Consider the following 10,558-nt stretch of genomic DNA (forward strand, 5'->3'; position numbering starts at 1 on the left):
TGACAGAAATCGATATGTATAATTGATTATAAGTTTAAGTCATATTTTTTTACTTGATAGTTTGAATAAGAAGTAGATGCACGAATATCCACGTAAATGGTGGAAAGGTTTATCTTGAATAGACCCAAATATGTAATAATTAGGAAGTAACCCCAAAAGCTTTTTTAAGTTGTTATGGTAAAAATGGAATAAGTGTTTAATTCGATTTTTAAAGAACGTGCTTTATCCCCATCAATCGAATAAATCTGGTCTTGCGGGTATTGTGGGGCCACTTAAAAGCCATTCCCTCAATATTCCACTGTAAATACAACTAGATTATAGACTATAATCAGTATTTTAGTGTTAACCATTCAAACAAATAAAATTAAGACATAATATATTAGACTTAAATGTAATATTTAATAGAATCACAACTAAAATATGTTAATAGAAAGATTATTATGAAATCCTGATCAGACACTGACCGACAAAGGCAGTAGGCGGGAGAGTGAAAATAAAAAGTGAAAATTAGGCCATGTCCATTTGCATTGTTTACCTGCCTCATTTCCTACTCCGATATTTCACATTCTAGAAAATCGTGCTCGAGAGTATAGTTCTAATAATTAAAACAAATTTCAAGTAAAAATGACCAATCCTGACTGGCCTAACTTTAATAAACCGGGAAACGGCAAGTTTAAAAAATTTGCCCAATAACTGAAGGTTCCAAAGATGGCCTTAGATTGGCGCCAAAGTGGAAGGATGCACCAAAATGTGCTAAATTGAATGCGGAAAAAGTTAAACCTAAGATCGAAGCGAAAAAGGCGGTAATTTCCCCTAATACGAAAGTAATGGTGATGGCTCCTTTTGGCCACGTTTCCCGTGAGGTGCGCCCACTCACTAGAAGTCCGACTTCCAAACCAAGGAGTATCAAGAAAAAACGTCGTGTGGCCGATAACGTAAAAAAATGGCGGTCAAAAACCTGAAGTCAGTTGGTAAAGAAGTACAAAAAATAAGAAATAAAAAAGAATGGCTTAAGGCCGCAACTAAGGTCGATCAACTGGAAAAGTTCAAGAAAATCGTTAATAAACATCCCCGAGAGCTGGCCATACGAAAAGGACACACCAAGATAAATATCGCTAAAAATGACCAAAAAGTTTTGGTTAAAGTGAAGAAAGAAGAGGACAAAGCAAATAAAAGAAAATAAGGCTTATGTACATATTGAATTTTTTTGCATTAGAAATGACAACGATTCTACAAATTTTTTAAAATTTCTGTAATGACTTTTTTCAACCCATATTTGTATTTGAAAATAAGTTAACATCTGGATTGTTAATGCAATTTTATATCTTTTGCTCTTTACAATGGGGAAATTTGGTTGCTTGGTAGTTCGATTGGGCGTCCCGAGGAGCTCATCTTATTTTGGACCGGAATTCATCCAATTAGGTATTTCTTTCAGAGAGCTAAAAACAGGCGGACATGGCCAATTTTTCTAGCTAGCAGACTGATGTACATTTTTACATTTGAGCAATGACAGAAATCGATATGTATAATTGATTATAAGTTTAAGTCATATTTTTTTACTTGATAGTTTGAATAAGAAGTAGATGCACGAATATCCAAGTAAATGGTGGAAAGGTTTATCTTGAATAGACCCAAATATGTAATAATTAGGAAGTAACCCCAAAAGCTTTCCTAAGTTGTTATGGTAACAATATAAAAAGTGTTTAATACGATTTTTTAAAGAACGTGCTTTATCCTCATCAATCGAATAAATCTGGTCTTGCGGGTATTGTGGAGCCACTTAAAAGCCATTAACTCAATATTCCACTGTAAATACAACTAGATTATAGACTAAAATCAGTTCTTTACCGACAAAGGCAGTAGGCGGGAGAGTGAAAAATAAAAAGTGAAAAGTAGGCCATGTCCATTTGCCTAGTTTACCTGCCTCATTTCCTACTTCCATATTTCACATTCTAGAAAATCGTGCTCGAGAGTATAGTTCTAATAATTAAGACAAATTTAAAGTAAAAATAAATTTCAAATAAAAATGCCCAATCCCTATTGGCCTAACTTTAACAAAAACGGCAAGTTTAAACAATTTGCCCAAAAACTGAAGGTTCCCAAAAAAATGGCTACAGATTGGCGCAGACAAATTATGAAGCCCTAGCCAAAGTGGAAGAATGCACCAAAATGTGCTAAATTTAATGCTCGTCCAAAATTCAAAGGTTTTAAAGCGGATAAAGTTAAACCTAGAACCAAAACGGAGAAGGCGGTATTTTCGCCTAATACGAAAGTCCTACTCCCAAACCAAGGAGTATCAAGAAAAAACATCGTGTGGCCGATAACGTGAAAAAAATGGCGGTCAAAAGCCTGAAGTCAGATGGTAAAGAAGTACAAAAAATAAGAAATAAAAAAGAATGGCTTAAGGCCGCAGCTAAGGTCGATCAACTGGAAAAGTTCAAGAAAATCGTTAATAAACATCCCCGAGAGCTGGCCATACGAGAAGGACACACCAAGATAAATATCACTGGAAATGACCAAAAAGTTTTGGTTAAGGTGAAGAAAGATGAGGACAAAGCAAATAAAATAAAATAAGGCTTACGTATATATTGAATTTTTTTGCATTAGAATTGACAACGATTATAGAAATTTTTTAAAATTTCTATAATGACTTTTTTCGACCCAAATTTGTATTTAAAAAATATCAAAGAAGCTAACTTCGGCTATGCCGAAGTTTATATACCCTTGCAGTATACTTGGCAATAATATTTTTCCTTTTTGAAATTTCTTTCCCTGCAACTCAATTCATCAATACACAAACAAAATATTTCTCTTTTTACCACAAGTTTTTCTGCTTCCATCATTTTCTAAGCAAAGCACGGCACGCATACACATACAGTTCATGTAGCGTTGCGTCTGTGTGTGTATGCGTGTGCTCTGTTGATTTGATGATGGCAGTAGTAGGCAGCAAGCAGCGCTGCCGGCAGCGTTTGAACCGATTTATATTGACTGTAACTTGTGTTCTATTTATCGGATCAGATTCAAATTTTGGGATCTGAGATTTTATATCTATTACTATCATATTGGTAAATTTCATGGGGATACTCCAATTTTTGCAAAAATGTTTCTTCTAGAGCTATATGTTATAGTGGTCCGATCCCAAAGATTTTCATACTTTATCTCACCCGGGTAAAAAAAAGCTCCCAAAAAAAATTTCATCCCGATAGCTCTTAAGATGGCTGAGTAAAACGCGTACGCACCGACGGACAGACGGTCAGACGGTCAGACGGACAGACGGACAGACGGACATGGCTATATCGACTTAGCTTCTCATGCTGATCAAGAATATATATACTTTATGGGGTCGGAAACGTCTCCTTCTGTGCGTTTCAAACATCTGACCAATTTTATAATACCCTCTGCAAGGGTATAATAAGTAAACATCTGGATTGTTAATGCAATTTTATATATTTTGCTCTTTACAATGGGGAAATTTGGTTGCTTGGTAGTTCGATTGGGCGTCCCGAGGAGCTCATCTTATTTTGGACCGGAATTCATCCAATTAGCTATTGCTTTCAGAGAGCTAAAAACAGGCGGACATGGCCAATTTTTCTAGCTAGCTGACTGATGTACATTTTTACATTTGAGCAGTGACAGAAATCTATATGTATAATTGATTATAAGTTTAAGTTATATTTTTTTACTTGATACTTAGAATAAGAAGTAGATGCACGAATATCCAAGTAAATGGTGGAAAGGTTTATCTTGAATAGACCCAAATATGTAATAATTAGGAAGTAACCCCAAAAGCTTTCCTAAGTTGTTATGGTAACAATATAAAAGTGTTTAATACGATTTTTTAAAGAACGTGCTTTATCCTCATCAATCGAATAAATCTGGTCTTGCGGGTATTGTGGAGCCACTTAAAAGCCATTAACTCAATATTCCACTGTAAATACAACTAGATTATAGACTAAAATCAGTTCTTTACCGACAAAGGCAGTAGGCGGGAGAGTGAAAAATAAAAGTGAAAAGTAGGCCATGTCCATTTGCCTTGTTTACCTGCCTCATTTCCTACTCCGATATTTCACATTCTAGAAAATCGTGCTCGAGAGTATAGTTCTAATAATTAAAACAAATTTCAAGTAAAAATGACCAATCCTGACTGGCCTAACTTTAATAAACCGGAAACGGCAAGTTTAAAAAATTTGCCCAAAAACTGAAGGTTCCAAAGATGGCCTTAGATTGGCGCCAAAGTGGAAGGATGCACCAAAATGTGCTAAATTGAATGCGGAAAAAGTTAAACCTAAGATCGAAGCGAAAAAGGCGGTAATTTCCCCTAATACGAAAGTAATGGTGATGGCTCCTTTTGGCCACGTTTCCCGTGAGGTGCGCCCACTCACTAGAAGTCCGACTTCCAAACCAAGGAGTATCAAGAAAAAACGTCGTGTGGCCGATAACGTAAAAAAATGGCGGTCAAAACCTGAAGTCAGTTGGTAAAGAAGTACAAAAAATAAGAAATAAAAAAGAATGGCTTAAGGCCGCAACTAAGGTCGATCAACTGGAAAAGTTCAAGAAAATCGTTAATAAACATCCCCGAGAGCTGGCCATACGAAAAGGACACACCAAGATAAATATTGCTAGAAATGACCAAAAAGTTTTGGTTTAGGTGAAGAAAGATGAGGACAAAGCAAATAAAAGAAAATAAGGCTTACGTATATATTGAATTTTTTTGCATTAGAATTGACAACGATTCTATAAATTTTTTAAATATCTATAATTACTTTTTTCGACCCATATTTGTATTTAAAAATAAGTAAACATCTGGATTGTTAATGCAATTTTATATTTTTTGCTCTTTACAATGGGGAAATTTGGTTGCTTGGTAGTTCGATTGGGCGTCCCGAGGTGCTCATCTTATTTTGGACCGGAATTCATCCAATTAGCTATTGCTTTCAGAGAGCTAAAAACAGGCGGACATGGCCAATTTTTCTAGCTAGCAGACTGATGTACATTTTTACATTTGAGCAGTGACAGAAATCGATATGTATAATTGATTAAGTTTAAGTCATATTTTTTACTTGATAGTTTGAATAAGAAGTAGATGCACGAATATCCAAGTAATTGGTGGAAAGGTTTATCTTGAATAGACCCAAATGTGTAATAATTAGGAAGTAACCCCAAAAGCTTTCCTAAGTTGTTATGGTAACAATATAAAAAGTGTTTAATACGATTTTTTAAAGAACGTGCTTTATCCTCATCAATCGAATAAATCTGGTCTTGCGGGTATTGTGGAGCCACTTAAAAGCCATTAACTCAATATTCCACTGTAAATACAACTAGATTATAGACTAAAATCAGTTCTTTACCGACAAAGGCAGTAGGCGGGAGAGTGAAAAATAAAAAGTGAAAAGTAGGCCATGTCCATTTGCCTAGTTTACCTGCCTCATTTCCTACTTCCATATTTCACATTTGTGGGCGGTAGATAAATTAACCAATGCCAGAATATTTAGGAGATTCGGGTTTTAGTTTCTTTAGATTAACAATAGTTTATTTTATTTCTTAATTGTTTTTATTGTTATTTAATGTTTCCTCGATAATTGTGTTACACCCCTCAACGCTCAGCAACGACTCCCCCACACGTCAGACCCGCTAAACTTTCCTCTCTCTCGGAGAGTCAATTAAAAATACCGGGATCGAAGAGTAGCAAGAGAGCAAGTGTGACCGTCTCTCCTGCTACAACTCGGCCGTCCTGACCGTAAGATCTCCTGATCCTTACATAATTAACGTTACAATAAGTTGAAATCTTATAACTACAAATTAGTTAAGGTACATTACATAAAAGTTTATTACAGTTTTCATTATTTTCATTTGCTTAATTCATAACTTTTAGTCACTTTTTCTTTTACCTATCCAATGTTTTATATTGTGGCTACTCCAAACACCTTGATAAGGGTTACGACTGAGTTGAAAACCTTCCACATCCTTAATTAAAAATCGGTCATTTTTGAGAACCTTGTCTATCACATAAGGCCCTTTGTGTTTTGGAATGAGCTTTTTCGACGCTCCTATAGTTGAATCGAAATTCTTCACCATAATATAATCCCCTGCCTTGTATCCTGTGGGTGCTACCCTTTTGCTATTATACTGCTGTTCATTGTACTTCTGGCTTTGCTTCTGATGTATTTCCCCATCCTTTCTGATTGTATCCAAATTTTTTTGATCATTCACTATTCCTAACTGCTCTAGTCCTTCTCTTAACTCATCTGCGACTTTGCCTTTTTGCTCTACTCCAAAGAGCATTTTGCTCGGCAACTGCTTAATGCTCCTATGAAGTGTGTTATTTAAACAATGTTCAACATTCTCAACTATCAAATCCCAATATATACCCTTCTCTGGTTCCGATAATTTAGCAAGCATAGGTCCCAGTGTACGATTTACCCTCTCAATTTGGCCATTAGCTTGAGGGGAACCTGTGGCAATCTTAATGTGCTTAACGTTATTCTGAGTTACAAACATCTCGAACTCTGATGAGGTGAAACTGCTTCCTCTATCCGATACTATGGCAAAGGGTCGACTGTAGGCCCTAAAATAGTCTTTAAGAGCTAGCACCGCTTCTTTAGTATTCGTCGTCTTTGTTGGATATAGTCTGACGAATTTCGTAAAACCATCAATAATAACAAACAAGTGCTTTTTGCTTCTGCCTGATGCTATAGGACCACACTGATCAATGTGAATTAGCTCAAAGGGCCGATTCTTTTTAGGAATACTGTGCAACATTCCTTCCTCTTTTCCAGACTTTGGAGAATACGCAACACATTTTAAGCAATTGCTAATGTGTTTCACAACTTTCTCCTTTATGTTAGGAAACCAATACGCTTTCGAAATGGCATCCATTACTTTATCTCTGCCGATATGACCTAGTTCGTTATGATACTTGAAAAGGATTGACTCTTCCATTTCACTCGGTACACAAAACAACAACCTCCTGTCATTGGTTTTCCTGTAAATTATTCCGTTTCTCATTTCAAATAATTTATCCTCAGAAAATTCCAACTTTCTTTTTATTGTCTGCAACTTCTCGTCCCTGTTCTGGCATATAACAAGATTGTCTTCAAAACTATTTGTATCTACAACAAGTATGTTCGTACATCTACTAAGCGCATCAACATGTTGCATCTGTTTGCCTGCCCTGTGCACTACTTCATAATCATAATTCTGTAGCTCAAGAGCCCATCTCGCAATTCTTGGGTTTAATTCAATTCGATTGAGAGTGAGAGTCAGTGAATTACAATCTGTAAGTACTTTAAAATATCTTCCCTGTAAATACACTCTGAACCTGCGGACTGCATATACTATTGCCAAGGTCTCTAATTCGAAACTGTGGTACTTTGATTCTACATCAGACGTCCGTTTTGAGTAATAAAAAACAGGGTGCAGTTTTTTGTCTTCTTTCCTTTGCATTAGCATTGCCCCAAAGCCTAACCCGCTCGCATCACAATGCAGCTCTACTTCGTCCTTGTGGTTATATATTGCCAACACCGGCGATTCTACTAATTTATCTTTGAGCAACGAAAAACAATCTAGCTCTTCCTTTCCAAATTTAAACACCCTATCTTTCTTCAATAGGTCATAGAGTGGTTTTGCAATTAACGAAAAATTTCTAATAAAACGACGAAAATAAGAAGCCAATCCCAAGAAACTTCTTACTGTGTGAACATTTGTTGGTATGGGAAAGTTCTTAACCGCCTCTAGGCCCTTGTCATCGGCTCTAATTCCCTCCTCCGATATGATAAATCCAAGTATCTAATGCTGGACTGAAAAAACTCACACTTATCTATACGCAATTCCAGCTTGTTTCTGATTATTCTTCTAAAAACTTCTTTCAGTATATCCAGGTGCTCTTCGGCAGTTCTACTGGCCACCATGATATCGTCTTGATACACTATTACTTTATTATCTCTAATCATATCTGTAAAAATTTTGTTAACAAATCTTTGAAACACTGATGAGGAGTTTTTCAGACCCATTGGCATCCTGAGGAACTCAAACTGGCCTAACGGAGTGACGAAAGATGTATATGTAACTGAGTTTTCCTCCATGAACACGTGAAAATAGCCATCTTTTAGATCCAATTTAGAAAAAAATCGTTTGTCGCCAAGCTTGTCTAATAAATCGTCTATCAGAGGTATAGAGTAGTTATCTTTAACCAAAACTTTGTTCAATCTTCTAAAGTCAATGCACAACCTTAGCTCGCCTGCTTTTTTAGGCACTAATACAATGGTATGCATACTTCGACTCACTGGGCGAATGATCTTCTTCTCCAAGTACCCGTCTAACATCGCCTGCAATTTCCCTTTCTCAGAATATGACAATCTTCTAGGCGCACAACTGAATGCCTTCGACCCTTCCACGTTGAGCTTCATTTCACATTTTACATCAGGCAATTCAGGCCTTTGTGCTACCAAGTATGATCTCTCAAACAATTGCTCAAACCTTTCCCGGATTTTAAAATCTAATCTTTCACCTTTTTGCAATCAACTCCAGTGTTGAAACACTCGATATTTAATAATTCAAATTCTACTTCGCTTAGAGACTGGACATCAGCAGTTTCTTTTCTTTCTTCACATTTTCTATCAGATCTAAATTTTTCACTGACCAACTCAATAACAGCTTCATTCCTACTTTTCGTAACCATTTTGCTTCTATCTCCATTCTCTGCTTCACTAACAATCTTGCTATCAATTTCATTCACCATTTCGCTAACAATCTCGCTATCATCCCTCTTAACTATTTCACTAACAATTTCCTCGTCTTCCCTTTGGGGTTACATTCTTTCGTGACTATTCTATTCTTACAATTTTTTGTTTTAACTATTTCATCAACTGTTCTCACAACATTTACATTTCTAGCTATTTGCAAATCTGTATGGCATGTCTGCAATGACAAGGACTCAAACTCCGACCGCTCTTCAAGTTCATTTTCGCCTTCTTTCCTTTCAAGCGTAACCATTTTCAAGGCATTTAAGTCTAACTTAATATTACAAGCTTTCATAAAATCTCTTCCCAAAATTACTTCATGGCTCATAGACTCATTATCGACTACTATTAAATAAAAGAATACTTTTATTGAATTTTTGAAAACAAAACATTTGACTTTTCCATATAACAAAGTGGACTCTTATTTAATCCATAATATTTATGATTAAGTGAAATTAAATGTATCTTTTCTGGTAAACATGAGATTTTAATAAGTGAAACATCACTGCCTGAGTCTATGAAGCATGCTGTAATCAAGTAAGGATTAGTTGGTGTTTTAAAATATATCTTAACAAATCTTACGTCGTCGCATCCTTTAGCCAGCTTCTCCTTATTAAGTGGACACTTAGCCACCCAATGATCCAAGGCACCGCATCCGAAACAGGACCCTGGCACTCTGTCGGGTTTCTTACAGTCCTTGCTCATGTGGCCCTTCGAGTTGCAGTTGTAGCAACGGAAACCTTCTTTGGAACGTCTGCCCGTAGCGGCCACCTTTGTAGTTTTCTTGCTGCTCGCTGTACCGTAGCTGAATGCCTGAAAATGCACGGCTATTCTGCAATGCATTTGAATCCTTGAATCTGCGCTTGAATGCGAGTCCTCCACAGGAATCCCTTCAATGCTTTGTCTACTCGCTCCTCTCGCTGATGCAGATAGCATCTGACAGCCTGGCCTTCTCATCGATGTAACTGACGAAACTCTCATTGGCGCTCCAAATTCGAGACTCGAATAAGCGCCTGGCATCTGCTTGAGACACAGTTTTCCCGAACGACTCGACGAGCTGCTCACAGATGTTGCCCACGGGTTCCAAAATGCGCGTACTATTGGCATGTAACCACTCATGAGCCCGTCCTTTAAGCTTGGAGACTAGAAGCATGTGCATTTGTACACCCTTGATTCCATATACACCGCTTATGTTTGTCAGCTGCGTGACCCATCTCTTTCCACACGAGTTCCCATTAAATTGCAACAACGCTTCTTTTGCTAATTGGAATTTTGCAGCCGACGAAAAACCGCTTTCCAACACCTCCTCCGAGCGTTGATTTACCAACACTGGTTCATGACGCTGGTTTTGCGCGCCAATCGGTTCTGCTGCCATCTCGTTTTCGCTGCCGCTGTCGTTGCTCGTCGGCACTGAATCGTGCGTTTCGTTTTCTGTCTGGCGTTGAGGCGCCACTATGTCGAACAATTGTGGACGCAAATCGACATCAGTGTTGTTGTCTCCCTCTTTCTCATTTGTGGTCTCTGACAGTTGACGGTTACTTTCGTCTTCTGTACTTTCCTCGACAGTCTCAGTTCCAATAGATATGGAACAAGCTCCTCGTCGATCCACTGGAACATCGTTTAAGCGCGCCACAAGCTCGGCCTTTGACCCTGTTGTAGGCAAGTCCAATAGCTCCAACCACTTCTTTAAAGTTGGCAAATTGTGAGCCTCAATGTTGATGTCCATTGCGTTAAAGTTCACCACTTCTGATATTGTGGGCGGTAGATAAATTAACCAACGCCAGAATATTTAGGAGATTCGGGTTTTAGTTTCTTTAGAT

The 10,558-nt window shown here is 37.3% G+C and overlaps 1 long non-coding RNA gene across 1 annotated transcript; it reads right to left on the minus strand.

Annotated features, from left to right (window-relative positions):
* Positions 1-9,228: 9,228 nt before the first annotated feature.
* LOC124461967 lies at positions 9,229-9,492 on the minus strand. Its single transcript, XR_006955339.1, has 2 exons — positions 9,321-9,492; positions 9,229-9,265 (listed from the first exon to the last, which is right to left on the minus strand). It is a non-coding gene; the product is annotated as an uncharacterized LOC124461967 (long non-coding RNA).
* Positions 9,493-10,558: the final 1,066 nt, after the last annotated feature.

The sequence above is a fragment of the Drosophila willistoni genome, unplaced genomic scaffold (assembly GCF_018902025.1).
Source record: "Drosophila willistoni isolate 14030-0811.24 unplaced genomic scaffold, UCI_dwil_1.1 Seg780, whole genome shotgun sequence".
In the NCBI taxonomy this organism is placed as follows: Eukaryota; Metazoa; Arthropoda; class Insecta; order Diptera; family Drosophilidae; genus Drosophila; species Drosophila willistoni.